Source organism: Adiantum capillus-veneris, chromosome 13 (genome assembly GCF_014529385.1).
Source record: "Adiantum capillus-veneris isolate H3 chromosome 13, ASM1452938v2, whole genome shotgun sequence".
Lineage (NCBI taxonomy): Eukaryota > Viridiplantae > Streptophyta > Polypodiopsida > Polypodiales > Pteridaceae > Adiantum > Adiantum capillus-veneris.
Genome location: NC_140943.1, coordinates 27,170,260 through 27,192,852, shown reverse-complemented (window position 1 = coordinate 27,192,852; position 22,593 = coordinate 27,170,260). Strand labels below are relative to the sequence as shown.

Genomic DNA, 22,593 nt, shown 5'->3' with positions numbered 1-22,593 from the left:
CTTTGTTGTCTTCACCATCACCTTCATAAGAGGAAGAGGATGAAGAAGATGGAGAAGAGGGTGTCCTCTTTCTCACCTTTTTCTTCTCTTGCTTTTTATCATCCCTCTTTGAATTATGGTGTGGAGAAGAGTGTGATGGTCTTCTCCACTTTGGTGGTGATGGAGAGCGTTTAGCCCGCCGTCTTCGTGGAGCTATCTCCGCCGAGGTGGCGGGAGACTCCCTTCTTTCTCGTTCCTTCTGTGGAGGCTCTTGAGTTCTCCTTTGGGAAGGAGATGTATCATCAAGAAGTAAATTCTTGAGCCCTTCGTACGGATTCTCTTCTTCTTCCCGAATCGGAGAGAGACCTCTTTTGGGAGTCTCACAAGGAGGCTTCCTAGGTGTTCTCTCCTCATGGTGATGAGCTTGGAGAATCCAATGAACATGGAGCTGCCATTGCACTTGTCTTTGGAGAGATGAATTGCCCATGGCTTGTTGAAGCCTAGAAACAAGATAGTTAACAAGCATCGAAGCATCATTAGTAGCTTGCTCATGAGCAAAATCAAAGTTATCAACATTAATTTCAATCTCTTTACTATTGTCAGCCATTCTAACAACTTTTAGGTGTACTTTGGCACTTCAAGCCCTAGTTGCTACTCCTCTTTCCCCTTTAGAAAAAGCACTCAAGCTACTGTACCCGCGGCTAGAATACCATTAATTGCAAGGAATAGAAGAGAGGGTCTTTTGACACCAAAACAGCACCGGCTCCTGTCAAGCTTCTAAAAGCTTAATAGAGGTTAAGCCATAGGCAAGCCTCGTAGGACTCCACTATTAAGAACATAGCTCTCAACAGTGATGCCCCGTTAACTGCACGGAGGCACGCGCACTACAAGGCTGAAAAATACCTATTCTACTTACTCACAGGCAATTAATAATACCAACCATTTATAGCTAGCTTGAGGACCTCCCTTCTTGACCAAGAAAAGAGAAACCTTGTGCTTTGATACCAATGTAACATTTAATGCTCTAAAAACTTATGTGTAGCGGAAATTAGCATGAACATAGTGGGCATTTCATTAGAATAGATTCCTAATGAGAATTACAAGAGTGCTTGGGTGGAGAGATCAACAAAAAGCATAACACCTAGTTAGATAGCATCAACAATACTTTCAAAAGAGAGAGAAATTAAGCTATTGACAATAGTTGAGGATCCGATTTGCATGGAGCCGGTCACCCCTCCAAAAGGCTTTGTATTATGGTTTCTCCCATCAAGAGAGACATTGTACAATACAATTCTTTGTGTTCCTTCAAGACTAGCTAGTGAAATGAAGATGAAAGCTTCATGCACTTAGCAAACACAACTTTAATTATCCCCGTTCCCAGACCCAAGACCTCACACACCTTCGAAGATGGTGAGAGCTAGCAGGGTATCAGAGTAGATTGAGAGGAAAGAGTATCTTACGAGAAAGATGTACATCTCCTCACATAATCACTCATATTAGCATAGATTTAGCTTAGTAATTACCTTGATAGAGGATATGAGCATGCATTGAAGCTTGGCTCTTGGTTGGATTTGCATCCACAAGCCAAGAGTGTGTCGATGTAGGCTTCTATCTCACAAGCTTGGAGTAGGTGATGAGCTCTCCATTAAATCTTGGGAAGAGATAGTCTTCTCTTTCTTCCAACATCAGATTGTGTGAGTGTGTGTGTGATAATGCCTTGCAAAAATCAGCCCCCTCTCTCTCTTGGGCGAGCCCTCTTGCTATTTGCTCTTGCAGGCTCACCATTGGACCTCCCCAAGTCAAGCCAATGGCTATTAAGCAGAATAAGTGATAGCCTTCTGACATGTGTCCCCTTTCCCCTTTTGTGAGATCTTAATCAATTAAACTTAATTGATTTAAATGAAATAAATCCCCATTCTGACCAATAAGAATTATGTAGCCCATTGGGCTGCTCGATTCCTATTGGATCCCTTCACAAGCTGTCCAATAATCATCCAGGAGACTTAATTTTCATTGGTTCTTTTTATTAAGTGTTTTAAAATTAATAAGGCTAAATTTACTCTAGCCTAATTCTCATTGGTCCACTTTAAGGGTCATCCAATAGGAATTGGGTACACCTTGTGGGCATCTGGCCTAGGGAGCTGACATGTGTCCCTCATTCCCTTTGTGTAAAGGGAGCTTGTGTGTGTGTGTGTGGCCTTCTCTCTCATCCCCTACTTGCTAGGCTCGCCCGCTCCTATGTAGGGATATTCAAAGACTTTTTTTGTCACACACAAAGCATCAAATTCCCCTAAGGTTGACCTTTGGACACAACCTTTGAATTTTGGAACCTTAGCATTTTGGAAGTCTTAATGGGCTGAACCTTAGGGTCTTTTTAGCCCATTGTTGCACATGGCTCTTTTGCAGATGGCCCCCCCTTTAGATCCCTATTTTCCCTCCTTTGGATCCCTACTGTGGCCGGTCTGCTAGCTTAACCAATATTCTAGCTTTTTCTCCCCTGGCACTTCCCCATATTAAATGATCAGTTTAACATGAGAAAATCATTTAGGAGAATTAGATATTGATTATTATGACATTAACTCTCTCTTGAAATCATAGTCATCCTCTAGCACCGCCTGATGGTATATGGGATCTGATGTTACCCTATGATGTAGATGATTTTGATGTACCTTTTGACCAAGGAGGTGACGGATATATGCATGTTCTGGGGCAATTGACCTATATGCCATATGATCCAGGCGATTTTCATGAAGATTTGCGGGTTAATTTATGTTTATATTCTATAGATTGGAAATTATTTTATTTTCCCTATGACCTTGGAAGATGGTGCAAATTTTTTAAATGAATTCTCACAGTGGGGCAAATGATTGGTTTCCCATTTGATCAGTAGGGCTACTAAAGTGCAAGTTGCAGATTTGAAGAATACCAGTAATCTGTTGTAGCAGGTGGTACAAGGTTTTGTTTTCTAGATATATGCTAAGTCACAAGAGTTTTTGGTTATGCATCCAATAAGATTACATGGTTGGCTTCTAGTTGACTTCTTTGGACAAATGATGAAGTATATTCACATCTTTTAGGTTGGTTCTGCTACCAGAACTTGAAGTAAATGACTTGGCGGACATTCCGTGTCCATACAGAGTAAGGCATACTTGAGCTTGACAGGGTTCCCTAAAGACAACCTGATGGTCAAGCCATGTGTATCATTAACTAGAGCACTTGAGTTTGGAGGTGTTCACTAAATAGGTTTTCCATGATTGAATTCTTTGGAGATACCATAGATACAGTTCAAACATTTTTGAAGGGTAGCTACCTAATGATTAATCTAGAACATTGATGATAGGGTATAAGCCTTATATTCTTTTCATATGTTTACCAATTACGTGAGTTTGATGATGGCAAAGAGCTTAAGGTACCTAGCCGATGCAGATTGAAGTGCAGTTGGCACAGACCGGAGGCTGTGCAGGTTTAGAGGGGGTGGATGTCATGCAGCTACGCTTCCATGATGGGAAAAAAGAGCAAAGAAATGCAAGCTAAGCTTCTTTGAAGCCTACACATTTATTGAGCAGTGATCAGGGCTTGTTAACAGGCCAAGTTTAATGATTAATGTATGCCAGATGCGTCTTTAAAGGCCCAACAGATTCCTTAATGAGGCTACAAAGGAGTATGCTCAAAGTGAGAACATATGAAGGTTTATGATCTAGAACTGCAGTGCTTGAAGCGCTCTAGTGGCTTGTCTTTACGGCTCGTCGGTTGGAGCTAGGGTGAAGAAGTTATGGCAGTTTGAAGTTGAGATGTTTGCAAATCCGTACCGGATTGGGCAGATGCTAATGAAGGGTTTGAGATGAAGTGAATGCAGTGTTCACGTTGTGGAGCACATCAATTTTTTTAGATCATCAATCAAAGTTACCATTACCAAGATATCGTCAAATTGAATTTCACTCGGGACCAGTTCTGTACTAGTCTTGTAGGCTCGATCGAGGAGACATCTGGGAGTTTTTGAGCTTCATCCCGGTTTTGGAATGAGGGAGCAATAATAGCTTGAGGAGTCTCATGTCCAGGATGCCATCTCATGCAGTACTTGGCCGTCAGTAGTTGTGATTGGCAGTGCCTGGTTAGTCTGACACTCTAACAGAATGTGATGACCTTACGTCAAATGAAATCACCTATACTTGAATCTTGAGGGCAGGTGACAATATCCGAGGAATTGAGATGGGTAATAAAAATCATGACGATATTGTGAGTCAAGGGCTACTGAAAACGGATGTGATGATAAGCAATTCTTGGTTGACGTATACGCCAAATTTGGTGCCATTAAAAAAGCATTTGAGGTTTTAATGAGCTTTTGATTAAATAGACTGACTCTATTGTGGGGAACGTGCAACATGTTAGTGGAAGGTGATGTTGGCAATGACTTGCTTCATGAGAAATGCTGAGTGTGTTGCCGATTGGCGGGTGGTTGATTGGCCACCAAGAGACATTGAAAGCATGGCTGCCCAAAGGGTAGCCGCGCGCTTGTAAAGGATATTAAAGGGCCTTTATAATGGGAAAATGAGAGGGAATGCGTGAAAGAGAGAAATGGGTAGCGTAGAGAAGGGGAGATGGGCATGTGTTGGGCAAAGGAGAGCTCAGTTGAGCACGTCCAAGAGGAGAAAATCATCGAGCTTGCCTGCGCGCTCAGTTTCAAGACCACAAGTGGCAGTTTTTGCGCTCCCAAGACTCGTCGATTGCCACGTGTAAGGACATGGTTCCAATGGGCAAGGCCACCGGCACGGTCAAGCAGTTTGTATGCTAGGGGGAGGCTATAAGATAGCATGATTGGGTGGAGACTAGCACACACATTACCACCGCTCTTTCACTGGTATCCGAGCTTTTTTTGGGAAGAGGCAAAAAACGGGTTGCAAGTGCGTGCGACGCGCTGCTTCTCTCCCACGTTCCACATACAGCGACGTCTCCGCTGTGCAGCAAAAAAAGATAGACACATTTTCTTGTGCAAAGTGCACGGACAGAGAGCGACAGTGAGCACCCCACCTACGCCCTCCACAATAGGCGACCAAGGCAAACTTTACGACAACGAGGCTCCGAAGTCTTTCGTTGACGCCGTTGGTTGCACGCGTAGGAAGGCCCGCTTAACCCTTGCATGAAGGAGGGTTGAACCGACCTTATGAGGGTAAGAGGCAAACACTTTATCATCAAGATATTGAACCTTGTTGTGTATAACAAGAAAGATAGCATACTTGTGTTGAAAGGAAAACTAGAAGGAAAAAGAAAGCTTCAAACTTCAAGAAAGTAGCTTCACACTTTCGTTTCACTTCTTGGAGGAAGACATGTTTTCCTCCAAAAATTCTTTTTTCCTCACGGAGGTAGCTTCAAAGTGAGCAAAAGCCTTCACAAAAACAACAAGTTTTTGTGAAGAGGTAACAAACGAGTTCTTATGACAAACGACCCGTGAAGCACTACAATTCCCACAAGGTGAGGTTCGCATGCAACGCAAATTGCGGAGCATACAAAACACAAAGATTTCAATTTCACAAGGTACAAGTTAAGGTTTTTCTGTCTCTTTACATTAGTGTGTGTTTACCATGGCCAGTGAGGATATCCCACCTACACACACTTTTGATTTTGAGCATGTAGATCAAAATCAGGGCACCACTGGTGCTGCTAACACTAATACGCATGATAATGATGATCTAGGCGATCATAGGCTTGTAAATATGGCTTCTTTCAAGACTTTGGAACATTGCCAAAGCGTACCTGAGAGCACCTCTCTGCACTTAATGCAAATGTTACCAATCTAACGAAGTTACTTGTGAAATTTATGAATTCACTTGTGACTCAAGAAGCCACAAGTGCCAGGGTTCAAGGGAACCAAGCTCACAGGACTCAAGGAGTCCAAGAGACAAATGTTGCAGAAGATGCACAAGATAGCAATGCATTACTTAAGAATATCACCATTCATGAGTTTTACGGGGAAGAGCGTGATCGCAATAAGGATGTGGTTAATATGTTCTTACACAAATGGAGTGATATTCATAGATTGAGACACACCTCGGATATAAAGACGGCTGAGGAAACAAGTCTATCTCTTAAAGGCAAGGCCTATAAGTGGTGGATGACATTTCAAATAGATGCACGTCCTCCATCTTGGGCTGGGTTTCAAGCTTCTTTCACCAAAGAGTTTTTGGACTCCAATGAAGAAGATAAGCATTGGTTAGGATGGGATGCATGCCGCAAATCTGGCCTCTCTCTCACACAGTACCTTTCAAAGTATCAAGCAATCATATTAAAACTAGAAGGTCTAAATGAATTCTAGAAGATACGGGGTTTTAATAGGTGTCTTGACAAAGACTATCGTCTTCATGTCAAGACCCAACATCTAAAAACTTTGGAAGAAGCCATCAGTCATGACCAAAGATATGATGATGACCACGAGAGGAAAGGAAATGTCCCCTACTCTAAGAATACTTTTGCTAAGAGCAATGTGGCTAAGAGCCAATGGAGAGGTAGATCTCCCACATGTTCCAAGAGGAATAACAGACAATCTACCTCTCCACGCCCACAAGAGGCTAAGAAGCCTAAGCACTCACGAGATACTCCAGGCGGGTCTCTCAGCACTGCTGATTTTGAGCGTGCAAAGAAACACAATTTGTGTTTTAGGTGTCTTTCGGACCAACATAACAAGAAAGATTCTCCTCTTTTGCAAGGCAAAGAAAAGGCCATGTACACGGTGCAACGCCTCACATTAGATTCATCTCCTAAATATTGTGCTGTAGAGGTTCTTCATATGGAACAAAAGCACAAGTGCTGTGTGCCTGCTTCAATGTGCCAGCCCACCTTTGGCCCCCATGATTTGATTCGCATGCATGAAACTATTAACGGACAACCTGTTTGTATTTTAGTGGATGATGGTGCAACTCATAACTTCTTGAACTATAAGCTAGTCAAAAAATTGAAGCTTACACAGACTCCTTGCTCTCACAAGTATGTGGTCGAGCATATGTCTGGGAATGATAAAGAAGTATGGGATACAGTAGTTCAAGGGGCTGAGCTTATTGTTCAAGATCATACGATGACCCTTGACTTCCAAGTTATGAACATGGACCGTGCTGATGTAGGTCTAGGATGGGCGTGGCTGCATGGTTTAGGAAACACATTGCACACTAGTTATGAACACAACTCCTTATCCTTTATGGCCAATGGTAAATATGTGCTTTTGCTTGGTGAGAAAAATATACCATCTGCACCTGTTATATGTACAGCCGAGCTTTCTATTTTCCAGAATGTAGATTTAATAGATCAAGTCTTTTTGTGTTACTGCTTGTCTCCAAGTCTTGTGAATTATCAAGAGCAAAGTGCTTTGAATTATAGTAATGGTATGCAAAGTGCAATGAATACTAATGGTATGCAAAGTGCAAATAATTATAATGATAAGCAAAGTGTTAGCAGATCTAACGAGCAAAGTGTTCTCAATTTTAATTCTATAAAGCAACGTGCAACTATTGTAAAACAAACATTACACGAATTACAAGATTCTCCATCCCAGCATAACTCTAGATTACTTTCTCCTTTTGCATGGCAAAAGCTAACTCACTTACTCATGGAGTATAGTGATGTGTTCTCAAGTGATTTACCACCATGTTTATCCCCCACACGTGATGTGCAGCATGGCATAGATGTCTTGCCAGGCACTAAACCGGTGACTAAACCACCTTATCGTATGAGTGCTAAAGAATCCAAGGAGATTGAGAGTCAGTTGGCTGACTACCTCGCTCGTGGTTTCATTAGACCTAGCACTTCGCCTTGGGCATCACCAATTCTATTGGTAAAAAAGAAAGATGGTACTATGCGCATGGGCGTAGATTATCGCGGATTAAATGAGATAACCATCAAGAACAAGTATCCTTTACCTCAAGTGGATGAATTGTTTGATCAACTCCACGGGGCAAGGTACTATACAAGATATATCTTCGTTCAGGATACCACCAGATGCATATTCTACTGCAAGATATCTCCAAAACTGCCTTTAGAACACGGTTCGAGCAGTTTGAATTTTTGGTTATGCCTTTTGGCCTAACCAATGCTCCAGCTACATTTATGACACTCATGGATAGTAACTTACGTCCCTGTCTTGAAACATTTATTGTGGTTTTCCTTGATGAAATTCTCATTTACAATAAGACTGAAGATGAACACATAGAATACTTACGATTAGTGTTCAAACAACTATGAGCTAACGTGTTGTATGATAAGCAAAGCAAGTGTGATTTCTTTAAAACAGAGGTACATTACATCGGTCATGTGATCTCTTATTTTGGCCTCAAAATGGACACCGACAAGGTCGATGCCATTCTTCAATAGCCACATCCCAACACGGTTGAGGAGCTTCAAATATTATTAGGCATGGTCAGAATCTTAGTTAGACCAAAATATTGAATCTCTTGCAAGAAAAATTAACTTTTCTTTCGATTAACATAAAGTTTATTCTCTCTCAAAACTTGAAATATTACCTGGAGGTTTTGCTGGTGTTCGTCTAATGAATTAGAGAAGATGATAATATCATCAAAGAACACTCTAGTGAAGGTTCGATGAGGCCTGAACAGCTTCTCCATCAAGCGGTTGAATGTGGCTGGTGCATTGGTCAAGCCAAAAGGCATGACAATGTATTCGTAAAGACCAAATGTGGTGCAAAATGCGGTCTTTACAATGTCTTGATCAACTATCCTTATTTGATGATAGCCACTTTTTAGGTCAATCCTACTGAAGTAGGTCGATCCTTGTAGCTTATCAAATAGGTCTTCTACCCGTGGAATGGGAAACTTGTTTTTGATAGTGATCCTATTGAGTTCTCTATAGTCGACACACATACAATATGTGCCGTCTTTCTTTTGCATTAATAGCACAGGTGAGAAAAATGGAGATGAGCTAGGCCTAACCATGCCCTTCTCAACTAACTCACGCACTTGCTGCATAATCTCCTCTTGTTGAGCTTGAGAAACTCTATAAGGAGGTTTGTTAGGCGTTGAACTTCCTGGAAGAAGTTCAATTGCATAGTCATTATTACCTCGTTTAGGAGGTAGTTCACAAGGGATGTCGTCAATAAAAACATCTTGAAACCCCTTGAGAAAATTGTAAACTCTAATTCCTTTTGGTTGCTTTTATTTTCTTTTGTTAAAGCATTAGGTTCATTTTGAGAACCTTTAACAAAAATCATGTACACGGAAATAGAGCTCTTTATTGACTTGTTGAAAGCTGGTGTATGTACAATGGGGATAGTGTTACCCATTTCCTTAGCATCTATAAACATGTATTTTTCCCTGAACTTCAAGGAGATTCCCCTTTTAGGAAATTTAATATCGGCAGCCAGGCAGTCAAACCATGGTGCCACTAGGATTATATCCTCATCCTTGAGAGCAGAGATAAAGAAGTCCTCTTTGTCCACATAGCCTTGGACATGAAGCCTCAATTTCCGGATTAAGGGAGTGACTGAAGCTTCTTGCCCCTTGAAGGCACTGTCTGCGGGTAGGACATCTCCCATCTCGTAGGATTATATGCCTAGCTTGGTGGCCCATTCTATAGATATAAAATTATGAGTAGAATCAGGGTCAAAGAGAATAAAAGCATCATGTTCTCTTACCTTTCCCCAAGCATGGCATAGAGGAGATCCTTTGTGATGAGTTTGGTGAGTCTCCTCCTCTTGGATTTCAACCAAGGAAGCTCTAGGAGTATCTTGGCGGTTGTTCTTTTGAGGACAAGCCCGGTACGCATGCCCTTGTTCACCGCACTTGAAACACCGGTTATCCTTGCGATAACGCTCAAACTCTTCAGGAGAGAGTTTGTTCTTACCTTTGTAAACTCCCTTCTCTTTAGCTTTGTTGGAGTTTCCCTTAGGAGACTTTTGGACATTTTCCTTCCCCTTAGGCTCATTGGAACCCTTGTTTTTCGGGGGCTTATTATTTATTTTAGCCCCCATTTGGAACTTGATTCGTGAGGCCACCATAGTATGGTGTATTACCGCCGATATGGTAGGTGGCCTTTGGGAGTTGACATACTCCGCCATTTCTTCGGTTAAGCCCACACAAAATTGTTGCTTGTGCTCTCCAAAATTCAACTTTTTAAAGACAGTGGCTTTGATGCCCCATTAACTGCACGAAGGCAGGCGCACTGCAAGGCTGAAAAATCCCTATTCTACTTACTCACAGGCAATTAATAATACCAATCATTTATAGCTAGGTTGAGGACCTCCCTTCTTGAGCAAGAAAAGAGAAACCTTGTGCTCTGATACCAATGTAACATTTAATGGTCTAAAAACTTATGTATAGCGGACATTAGCATGAACATAGTGGGCATTTCATTAGAATAGATTCCTAATGACAATTACAAGAGTGCTTGGGTGGAGAGAGCAACAAAAAGCATAACACCTAGTTAGATAGCATCAACAATACTTTTAAAAGAGAGAGAAATTAAGCTATTGAAAATAGTTGAGGACCGGATTTGCATGGAGCCGGTCCCCCCTCCAAAAGACTTTGTATTATGGTTTCTCCCGTCAAGAGAGACATTGTACAATACAATTCTTTGTGTTCCTTCAAGACTAGCTAGTGTAATGAAGATGAAAGCTTCATGCACTAAGCAAAACACTTAGCAAACACAACTTTAATTATCCCCGTTCTCAGACCCAAGACCTCACACACCTTCGAAGATGGTGAGAGCTAGCAGGGTATGAGAGCTAGTAGGGTATGAGAGTAGATTGAGAGGTAGAAGGAGCTAGCAAGGTATGAGAGTAGATTGAGAGGAAGAAGGAGTATCTTACGTGAAAGAATTATATCTCCTCACATAATCACTCATATTAGCATAGCTTTAGCTTAGTAATTAGGTTGATAGAGGAGATGAGCATGCATTCAAGCTTGGATCTTGGTTGGATTTGCATCCACAAGCCAAGAGTGTGTCGATGTAAGCTTCTTTCTCACAAGCTTGGAGTAGGTGATGAGCTCTCCATTAAAGCTTGAGTAGAGATAGTCTTCTCTTTCTTCACACATGAGATTGTGTGAGTGTGTGTGTGATAATGCCTTGCAAAAATTAGCCCCCTCTCTCTCTTGGGTGAGCCCTCTTGCTATTTTCTCTTGCAGGCTCCCCATTGGACCTCCCCAAGTCAAGCCAATGGCTATTAAGCAACATAAGTGATAGCCTTCTGACATGTGTCCCCCTTTCTCGTTTTCCGAGAGCTTAATCAATTAAACTTAATTGATTTAAATGAATTAAATCCCCATTGGACCTTTCCCCATTCTGACCAATAGGAATTAAGTAGCCCATTGGGCTGCTCAATTCCTATTGGACCCCTTCACAGGCTGTCCAATAATCATCCAGGAGACTTAATTTTCATTCGTTCTTTTTATAAAGTGTTTTAAAATTAATTAAGCTAAATTTACTCTAGCCTAATTCTCATTGGTCCACTTCAAGGGTCATCCAATAGGAATTGGGTACACCTTGTGGGCATCTGGCCTAGGGAGTTGACATGTGTCCCTCATTCCCTTTGTGTAAAGGGAACTTGTGTGTGTGTGTGTGGCCTTCTCTCTCATCCCCTACTTGATAGGCTTGCCCCCTCCTATGTAGGGATATTCAAAGACTTTTTTTGTCACACACAAAGCATCCAATTCCCTTAAGGTTGACCTTTGGACACAACCTTTGAATTTGGGAACCTTAGCATTTTGGAAGTCTTAATGGAATGAACCTTAGGGTCTTTTTAGCCCATTGTTGCACATGGCTCTTTTGCAGATGGCCCCCCCTTTGGATCCCTATTTTCCCTCCTTTGGATCCCTACTGTGGCCGGTCTGCTAGATTAACCAATATTCTAGCTTAACCAATATTATAGCTTTTTCTCCCCTGGCACTTCCCCATATTAAATGATCAGTTTAACCTGAGAAAATCATTTAGGAGAATTAGATATTGATTATTATGACACTTTTACCTATGATTGATGATCGACAATTTGATGAGCTAGTTGCACATGGGATATGGTAGTATCTAGTGATACCTGATGCTATATGGGATCTGATGTTACCCTTTGATGTAGAGGATTTTGAGCTATCTTTTGACCAAGGAGGTGACGGATATATGCATGTTCTGGGGAAATTGACTTATATGCCATATGATCCAGGCAATTTTCATGACGATTTGCGGGTTAATTTATGTTTATATTCTATAGATTGGAAAATCTTTTATTTTCCCTATGACCTTGGAAGATGGTGCAAATTTTTTAAAGGAATTCTCACAGTGGGGAAAATGATTGGTTTCCCATTTGATCAGGAGGGCTACTAAAGTGCAAGTTGCAGATTTGAAGAATACCAGTTATCTATTGTAGCAGGTTGCATGGTACAAGGTTTTGTTTTCTAGATATATGCTAAGTCACAAGAGTTTTTGGTTATGCATCCAATAAGATTACATGGTTGGCTTCTAGTTGACTTCTTTGGACAAATGATGAAGTATATTCACATCTTTTAGGTTGGTTCTGCTACCAGAACTTGAAGTAAATGACTTGGCGGATAGCTTGATGGTCAAGCCATGTCTATCATTAACTGGAGCACTTGAGTTTGGAGGGGTTCACTAAATAGGTTTTCCATGATTGAATGCTTTGGAGACACGACAGATATGGTTCAAAGATTTTTGATGGGTAGATACCTAATGATTAAGGTAGAACATTGATGATAGGGTATAAGCCTTATATTCTTTTCATATGTTTACCAATTACGTGAGTTTGATGATGGCAAAGAGCTTAAGGTACCTGTAGCAGATGTAGATTGAAGTGCAGTTGGCACAGACCAGAGGCTGTGCAGGTTTAGAGGGGGTGGATGTCATGTAGCTACGCTTTCATGATGGGAAAAAAGAGCAAAGAAATGCAAGCTAATCTTCTTTGAAGCCTACACATTTATTGAGCAGTGATCAGGGCTTGTTAACAGGCCAAGTTTAATGATTAATGTATGCCAGATGTGGCTTTAAAGGGCTAACACATTCCTTAATGAGGCTAAAAAGGAGTATGCTCAAACTGAGCACATATGAAGGTTTACGATCTAGAACTGCAATGCTTGAAGCGCTCTAGCGGCCTGTCTTTATGGCTCATCGGTTGGAGCTAGGGTGAAGAAGTTATGGCAGTTTGAAGTTCAGATGTTTGCAAATTTATACCGGATTGGGCAGATGCTAATGAAGGGTTTGAGATGAAGTGAATGCAGTGTTGACTTTGTGGAGCACATCCATTTTTTCAGATCATCAATCAAAGTTACGATTACCAAGATATCGTCAAATTAAATTTCACTCGAGGCCAGTTATGTACTAGTCTTGTCGGCTCAATCGAGGAGCCATCTGGGAATTTTTGAGCTGCATCGCGGTTTTGGAATGCGTGAGCAATAATAGCTTGAGGAGTCTCATGTCCAGGATGCCATCTCTTGTAGTTGTTGGCCGGCAGTAGTCGTGATTGGCAGTGCCTGGTTAGTCTGACACTCTAACCGAATGTGATGGAAGGCCTTACGTCAATTTAAATCACCTATACTTGAATCTTGAGGGCATGTGAAAATATCCAAGGAATTGAGATGGGCGATAAAAATCATGACGATATTGTGATTCAAGGGCTGCTGAAAACGGATGTGATGATAAGCAATTCTTGGTTGACGTATACGCCAAATGTGGTGCCATTATAAAAGCATTTGAGGTTTTAATGAGCTTTTGATTAAATAGACTGACTCTATTGTGGGGAATGTGCAACATGTTAGTGGAAGGTGATGTTGGCAATGACTTGGTTGATGAGAAATGCCGAGTGTGTTGCCGATTGGCGGGTGGTTGATTGGCCACCAAGAGACACTGAGAGTATGGCTGCCCATAGGGTGGCCGCCCGCTTGTAAAGGATATTAAAGGGCCTTTCTAGTGGGAAAACAAAGGGGGAATGCATGAAAGAGAGCAATGGGTAGCGTAGAGAAGGAGAGATGGGCTTGTGTTGGGCAAAGGAGAGCTCAGTTGAGCACGACCAAGAGGAGAAAATCATCGAGCTTGCCAGCGCGCTCAATTTCAAGACCACAAGTGGCAGTTTTTACGCTCCTGAGACCCGTCGATTTCCATGTGTAAGGACATGGTTCCTATGGGCAACGCCACCGGCACAGTCGAACAGTGTGTACGATAGGGAGAGGCTATAAGATAGCACGCTTGGGTGGAGACTAGCACACACATTACCACCTCTCTTTCACTGGTATCCGAGATTTTTTTGGGAAGAGGCAAAAAACGGGTTGCTTGTGCGTGCGACGCGCAGCTTCTCTCCCACGTTCCACATACAACGACGTCTCCGCTGTGCAGCAAAAAAAGATAGACACATTTTCTTGTGGAAAGTGCACAGACAGATAGACAGCGACAATGAGAACCCCACCTACGCCCTCCACAACGCGCGACCAAGGAAAACGCGACAACATCGAGGCTCCGAAGGCTTTCGTTGATGCCGTTGGTTGCGCGCGTAGGAAGGCCCGCTTAATCCTTGCATGAAGGAGGGTTGAACCGACCTTATGAGGGTAAGAGGCAAACACTTTATCATCAACCTATTGAACCTTGTTGTGTATAACAAGAAAAGATAGCATACTTGTGTTGAAAGGAAAACTAGAAGGAAAAAGAAAGCTTCAAACTTCAAGAAAGTAGCTTCACACTTTCTTTTCACTTCTAGGAGGAAGACAAGTTTTCCTCCAAAAATTCTTTTTTCCTCAAGGAGGTAGCTTCAATGTGAGCAAAAGCCTTCACAAAAACAACAAGTTTTTGTGAAGAGGAAATAAAGGTGTTCTTATGACGAACAACCCGTGAAGCACTACAAATCCCACAATGTGAGGTTCGCATGCAACACAAATTGCGGAGCATACAAAACACAAAGACTTCAATTTCACAAGGTACAAGTTAAGGTTTTTCTCTCTCTTTACATTAGTGTGTGTTTACCATGGCCAGTGAGGATATCCCACCTACACACACTTTTGATTTTGAGCAGGTAGATCAAAATCAGGGCACCACTAGTGCTGCTAACACTAATACGCATGATAATGATGATCTAGGCGATCATAGGCTTGTAAATATGGCTTCTTTCAAGACTTTAGAACATCGCCAAAGTGTACTTGAAAGCAACCTCTCTGCACTTAATGCAAATGTTACCAATCTAATGGAGTTACTTGTGAAATTTATGAATTCACTTGTGACTCAAGAAGCCACAAGTGCCACGGTTCAAGGGAACCAAGCTCGCAGGACTCAAGAAGTCCAAGAGACAAATGTTGCAGAAGATGCACAAGATAACAATGCATTACTTAAGAATATCACCATTCCTGAGTTTTACATGGAATAGCGTGATCGCAATAAGGATGTGGTCAATATGTTCTTACACAAATGGAGTGATATTCATAGATTGAGACACACCTCGGATATAAAGACGGCTGAGGAAACAAGTCTATCTCTTAAAGACAAGGCCTATAAGTGGTGGATGACATTTCCAATAGATGCACGTCCTCCGTCTTGAGCTGGGTTTCAAGCTTCTTTCACCAAAGAGTTTTTGGACTTCAATGAAGAAGATAAGCATTGGTTAGGATGGGATGCATGCTGCAAATCTGGCCTCTCTCTCACACAGTACCTTTCAAAGTATCAAGAAATCATATTAAAAGTATAAGGTTTAGATGAATTCTAGAAGATACAGGGTTTTAATAGGTGACAGTCTTGACAAAGAATATCGTCTTCATGTCAAGACCCAACATCCAAAAACTTTGGAAGAAGCCATCAGTCATGCCCAAAGATATGATGATGACCAAGAGAGGAAAGGAAATGTCCCCTACTCTAAGAATACTTTTTCTAAGAGCAATGTGGCTAAGAGCCAATGGAGAGGTAGATCTCCCACACGTTCCACGAGGAATAACAGACAATCTACCTCTCCATGCCCACAAGAGGATAAGAAGCCTAAGCACTCACGAGATACTCCAGGCGGGTCTCTCAGCATTGCTGATTTTGAGCATGCAAAGAAACACAATTTGTGTTTTAGGTGTCCTTCGGACCAACATAACAAGAAAGATTCTCCTCTTTTGCAAGGCAAAGAAAAGGCCATGTACACGATGCAACGCCTCACATTAGATTCATCTCCTAAATATTGTGCTGTAGAGGTTCTTCATATGGAACAAAAGCACAAGTGTTGTGTGCCTGCTTCAATGTGCCAGCCCACCTTTGGCCCCCATGATTTGATTCGCATGCATGGCACTATTAACGGACAACCTGTTTGTATTTTAGTGGATGATGGTGCAACTCATAACTTCTTGAACTATAAGCTAGTCAAGAAATTGAAGCTTACACAGACTCCTTGCTCTCACAAGTATGTGGTCGAGCATATGTCTGAGAATGATAAAGAAGTATGGGATAGAGTAGTTCAAGGGGTTGAGCTTATTGTTCAAGATCATAGGATGACCCTTGACTTTCAAGTTATGAACATGGATCGTGCTGATGTAGTTTTAGGATGGGCGTGGCTACATGGTTTAGGAAACACATTGCACACTAGTTATGAACACAACTCCTTATCCTTTATAGACAATGGTAAACATGTGCTTTTGCTTGGTGAGAAAAATATACCATCTACACCTGTTATATGTACAGCCAAGCTTTCTATTTTGCAGAAAGTAGATTTAATAGATCAAGTCTTTTTGTGTTACTGCTTGTCTCCAAGTCTTGTGAATTATCAAGAGCAAAGTGCTGTGAATTATAGTAATGGTATGCAAAATGCAATGAATACTAATGGTATGCAAAGTGTTAACAGATCTAACAAGCAAAGTGTTCTCAATTTTAATTCTATAAAGCAACGTGAAACTATTGTAAAACAAACATTACACGAATTACAAGATTCTCCATCCCAACATAACTCTAGTTTACTTTCTCCTTTTGCATGGCAAAAGCTAACTCACTTACTCATGGAGTATAGTGATGTGTTCTCAAGTGATTTACCACCATGTTTACCCCCCACATGTGATGTGCAACATGGCATAGATGTCTTTTTGGTTATGACACTCATGGATAGTAACTTACGTCCCTGTCTTTAAAAATTTATTGTGGTTTTCCTTTATGAAATTCTCATTTACAATAAGACTGAAGATGAACACATAGAATACTTACGATTAGTGTTCAAACAGCTATGAGCTAACGTGTTGTATGGAAAGCAAAGCAAGTGCGATTTCTTTAAAACAGAGGTACATTACATCGGTCATGTGATCTCTTATTTTGGCCTTAAAATGGACACTGACAAGGTCTATGCCATTCTTCAATGGCCACATCCCAACACGGTTGAGGAGCTTCAAATATTTTTAGGCATGGTCGGATTTTATCGAGAGTATATCCGTGATTATGCCAAAATTATTGTTCCTATGATGGATCAACATAAAACAAAAGGTAAGACCTTTTCTTGGGAAGAAGCCCAAAAACGCAGTTTCAAAGAGCTCAAGGTAGCTATAGCCACTTCTCCCATCTAGCAATCGTCGACGCACTTAAGACGTTTGTGGTAGAGACTGATGCTAGTGATAAAGCAATTGGTGCGATACCTTCTCGAGGAGGGAAGACCTATAGCCTTTGAAATGAAAAAGTTAGATAGAGCTCAACAGAATTATTCTGTCTATGAGAGAGAGCTCTATACCATAATTCATGCTTTACGAAAGTGGTGACACTGTTTACATGGTACCGAGTTTACATGGTACCGAGTTTGAAGTAGTTTTTGTCAAATGGTTTACTACTCAAACGAAATTGAAGGACAATAAAGCTACCTGGGTCGAAATCCTTCAAGAATATGATTGTAAGCTACAATATCGCAAATGGCGATATAATGTAGTAGCGGATGCACTAAGTCGGATGCCTCAAATTAATTCACTTGCTTTCACGGAAATAAAGAGTGGATTTTTAGAGTCATTAAGTGGCAAGTGTGCACAAGATCAATCATACACTAAAGTGTGGAGTGTAGTTTTGAAAAGGGATCCCTCACACTCACATGTCTCTGAACAACCAGATCAACATGTCTCTGCACTTGCAGATAAAAACTCCAACACATAGAGCTGCACCCCTACTTAGGAAGAGCTTAAGCGATGCAAGAATTTTTCCATTGATGATGGCTACTTACTCCACAAATGTAGAGTATGTGTGCCAAAGGACTCACACACTAGGTGCCACATCTTATTTGAGTGTCACAATAGTACAAGTGCTGGTCATCCAGGTATTCTGAAGATGTGCCAAGTTAATAAGGCAGAGTGCCTCAAGGTAGGTGGCCTTTTACATCCTTTAGATATTCCACAAGGTAAGTGGGAGAGTATCTCTATGGATTTTGTAGTAATACTACCTACTACAAATCATGGCCATGATGTGTAATAGGATTAGTCTTTGAAGTTCTTAAAGTCGAAAAGAATGTAGCAGGGCATATCTTTCGTTAGTACGATTTGAAAGATTGTTGAATAGTCTATTAAATAGAGCTTATACGAATGAGTTGAGATATTAAGAGAGAACATATATTCTTTTTTTTAAAAATAATACACTAAAGACGGATTTGATAAAGATTAATGAATAACAGATAGTCTGTCTATGAACAGTAAAATTGAGATTTTTATTAATATCAATGTTTTATATTTATGTGTTTTAGCTTAAAATGCATGGGTAGGCTTAAAATAAGTTGTAAAAGTAGTGGAGACCCAAAAATAGAGGTTTTATGAGTCGCGACCTAAAAGTTGCGTTTTTAGCCAAACAAAGATGTTTTTCGCCATTCTGTTTACGCTGCCTTGTAGACCAGACCTATTTCCGTCGTTTTGAGTACCTGGATTGCTCTGTTCTGAGTTTGTTTGTAGAAGTTATGATGAAAACAAATAGAAAGCAATAGCAGTGTAGTATACACAGGGACAGACAGACATACAACATCATACAGCTCTCCCTGCTATCAACCAAGAAGTGGATTGTTTCTTCATGGTAGAGTATTGCAATTGAGATTATCAAGGTATATAATTATGTTTTTTTACTTTGATTATCATGTTGAATTGGTTGCACGAGTATGTTCTTTTGACTCTTTTGTAGGCGATGCAGAAATCAGTTTGTGAAACCGGATCTGTGCAAAGTGTCATGATAAAAATCTAACCTTTACGGATCGCTTAGCGATCACGTTCTTATATTATTCTCGCAGGTATACTTGGTACGAAAATCGTGCAGGCTTTTCAAGGAAAAGAAGGATAAAAGCACGACGGGTGGTGCGTTTGGGGATCATTCACCATTCTCTCTTCTGCAAGTGCGAGTGCGAGTGCGAGTGAGAGTGAGAGTGAGAGTGCGAGTGCGAGTGCGAGTGAGACATTGCATGCAAGAGAACTAAAGCTCGGGGGTGGTCGAGAGGTTCGAGCTCCGTACAACGGAGTGCGCCCATATATATATGAAGCTCGGGGGTGGTCGGGAGGTTCGAGCTCCGTACAACGGAGTGCGCCCATATATATATTCAATTGCTCCTCTGTTGTATCAAACACTATCAATACAAAGATTTCTTCCTCTGTTTTGCTGTCTATCTCTATTATTCGGTTCCCGTGACATGATGCCATATGGGTAATTGTGGACCGTCTTACCAAGATGGGCGAATCATTCCCACTAAGACCACGGTTAAGACATCGAAACTAGCACGGCTATTTGTAGAGAATATATATAAACTCTACGGTCATCTAGCTAGTATCATTAGTGACAGAGATTGAAAGTTCAATAATCACTTCTGGAGATCTGTGTTCCAAAAGTTGGAAACTAAACTTAATCTAAGTACTGCTGATCATCCAAAAACGGATGGTGAAAGAGAAAGAGTTAATCAAGTGCTAGAGGATATGCTACGAGCGTACATTAGCAAGAAGCAAACCAATTGGGAAGACTACTTACCTATATTGGAATTTTCTTATAATAGTTCAAAGCATGTGACTAAAGAGTTTAGTCCATTTATGCTTTTGTATAGATTTCAACCTAGATCACCTGTTATGGTGGGGTTGGCTAAGGAGAAGATACAACAAGCAAAGGATTTTCTCCGAGACCATTTTGACATGCTTCGAGTTGCTCGACAGAAGAGTCATTCGTCGGTAGTTTACTGCTCCATACACACCTACACAAAATGGGATAGATGAAAGAATGAATTGCACAATTCAAGAGAGAGTTATCTTTATGATGTTTATGGCGAAGCTTACTCCAGAGTTTGGGAGGGAAGCTGTTCTAACAGCAGTGCACATCATCAACACGTCACCTAATTCTCCTTTGAATTTCAAAACTCCACAGGAATTATGGACTGGGAAAATGCCAAGCCATGAGCATTTATATGTATTTGGATGTGAGACATATGCACATGTGCCCAAAGAACTTTGTCACAAGTTAGATCCCAGGTCACACAAATCCATTTTTACCGGCTATGGTGCAAATGGAGAGATGGGCTATCCTCAAGTGCAAGATACTACTATTTAATGAGAGAGAGCAGAGTCTTCAGTAGTCAGGCACTGAGACGTTCTGTAAGAGTATCTCGTGCGCTCGGGTGGTTTGACCCAGGTATGCACCACATTTTGGTCAGTGACAGTGGAGAGCCAACCTGCTACAAAGAAGCTATACAAATGGATGATAGCGTTAATTGGGAGCAAGCTATGCAATTAGAATATAGTTCGATTGTGGCTAATGAGACATAGTATTTGGTTGAATTACCAAAAGGAAAAATGCTCTACCTTGCAAGTGGGTATACAAAAAGAAGTATACAATAGAAGATCCTGAGCAAGGAAAATTATCCCAAGACAACTACTAAGAAAGAGGAAATGGCGAAAGTGCTATATTCTTCAGTAGTTGGAAGTTTGATGTATGCTATGGTATCCACAAGACCAGACATTGCACATGTAGTGGGGATGGTTAGTAGGTACATGGCAAACCCTGGCAAGAAGAATTGAAAAGCAGTGAAGAAAATCCTCAGATACTTGAAGGGTACAGCTAGCAAGCGTTTACGCTTCGGAAATAGTGATCCATCTATGGTATGTTACACATATGCGGATTATGCGGGTTGCGTAGATCGTAGAAGATCCAAATCTGGCTGTGTGTTCATGTTTGTAGGAGCAGCTATCTCTTGGAGATCGTGTCTCCAAAGCTGCACATCTTCATGTACCACTGAGGCAGAATATGTTGTTGTCTATGACGCAAGCAAGGAAGCCATATTATGGTTAGCTCGTCTAGTGGGAGACTTGGGTATTCACGAGGTTCCAATACTGCATTGTGATAGGCAGAGTGCCATTGCTTTGGAAAAGAATCCGCTGTTTCAATCAAAGTCGAAACACATAGAGGTCAGATACCGTGTCATACAAGATGCATTGGCTGCCAAGCGCATCGAGCTTGTCAAGGTTCACAATGATGACCACGCAGATGCTCTCACGAAGAGCTTAGCTTCGGAACGATTTACTCATTGCATAGAACTTATGGGTGTAGGATGAAACCTAAGCAATGCTTCATATCAACTTTTTATAGACTAACTATACTGATGCCACTATTGGGCACCATGACCTTCAAGTGGGGGGTTGTTGGGATATAAGCCAGGTGGCCGTGGGAAACCACCCTTACCTTCCTCTTCACTAACCCAACTCCCTGTCCCTGTGTATCATCCCCTTCCCCAATTCTCTTCTCCTTCGCTCTCTTGCACACTCTGCACAAGCACCACATGGGGCAACCATGAATGACTGGGCCCTTCTTGGTGTTGAGGGTACCGACACTATTTTTTGCTATTTGACCTGCTTAGGGTTTTCTTGCGTTGGGGTAATGTCAGCAGAGGCAATTAATGAGGCTAATGGAGGTTGCTTAGAGCTTTTGACATTGATTTTGGCCATTTAATGATCGTCTATATGGTTTTCTTGGATGGGGCTACTGTCATCTTTCGGTACTATGTGCGCATTTGCCTCTTCAATAACCCTCTTTTATAGGCTTCAAGGTTGGGTTCTATAGTTGAATCTTTGATAAGCTACAGAAAAGTATTTAGAGTAGGTAGAGTTGGGCAACTCAATGGGGTGAAGCACTCCCGTATCTTAAATTACTAGACGGAATTTTTTGGAAAACGACTTTTCTCGAGTAGTGAAGAGTCGGCGTGGAGGCTGAGGGGTTCCTGAGTGGGATGAAGGTCGTGTCTGTCTAATTCTAGGAGTTACCCCGTTGCGTGTGGAAGGTACCTTATAAGAATGTGCATTCACCTTTCTTATCTATCCGAAGCAGCAGTCGATGATGAGAGGTGAGGGTGTATTAACGCTCGCGCTGGTGATAATGGCGGCAAGCTGTATGTGCGTCGTGATGGTGATGGTGATGGTGCCAGGAGCAGAGGCGACACGAGAGGCCGCACATGTGCTTGGGCAGGAGGAGTTGAAGCTGCACTGGACCTGCGAAACGTGCAAGGGCGGACAGAACAATTGCTGGTGCATGTTTTTCTTTCCCAAGCGCTGCCTCTGCACTCCCTTCTAGGCTCTAGCAATATCTACTAATTATAGGATGTATCATGTATCTAATTAGGATGTCTTGATGTAACGCAAACTGTAATGGACCTCAATGTATCGTTAGAACTAATTAGTAATATCCTTCTCTTCTTGT

The 22,593-nt window shown here is 41.5% G+C and overlaps 1 pseudogene; it reads left to right on the top strand.

Annotated features, from left to right (window-relative positions):
- The window catches only part of LOC147443729 (uncharacterized), a 30,939-nt pseudogene extending 9,484 nt beyond the window's left edge, over nt 1-21,455 (top strand).
- Nucleotides 21,456-22,593: the final 1,138 nt, after the last annotated feature.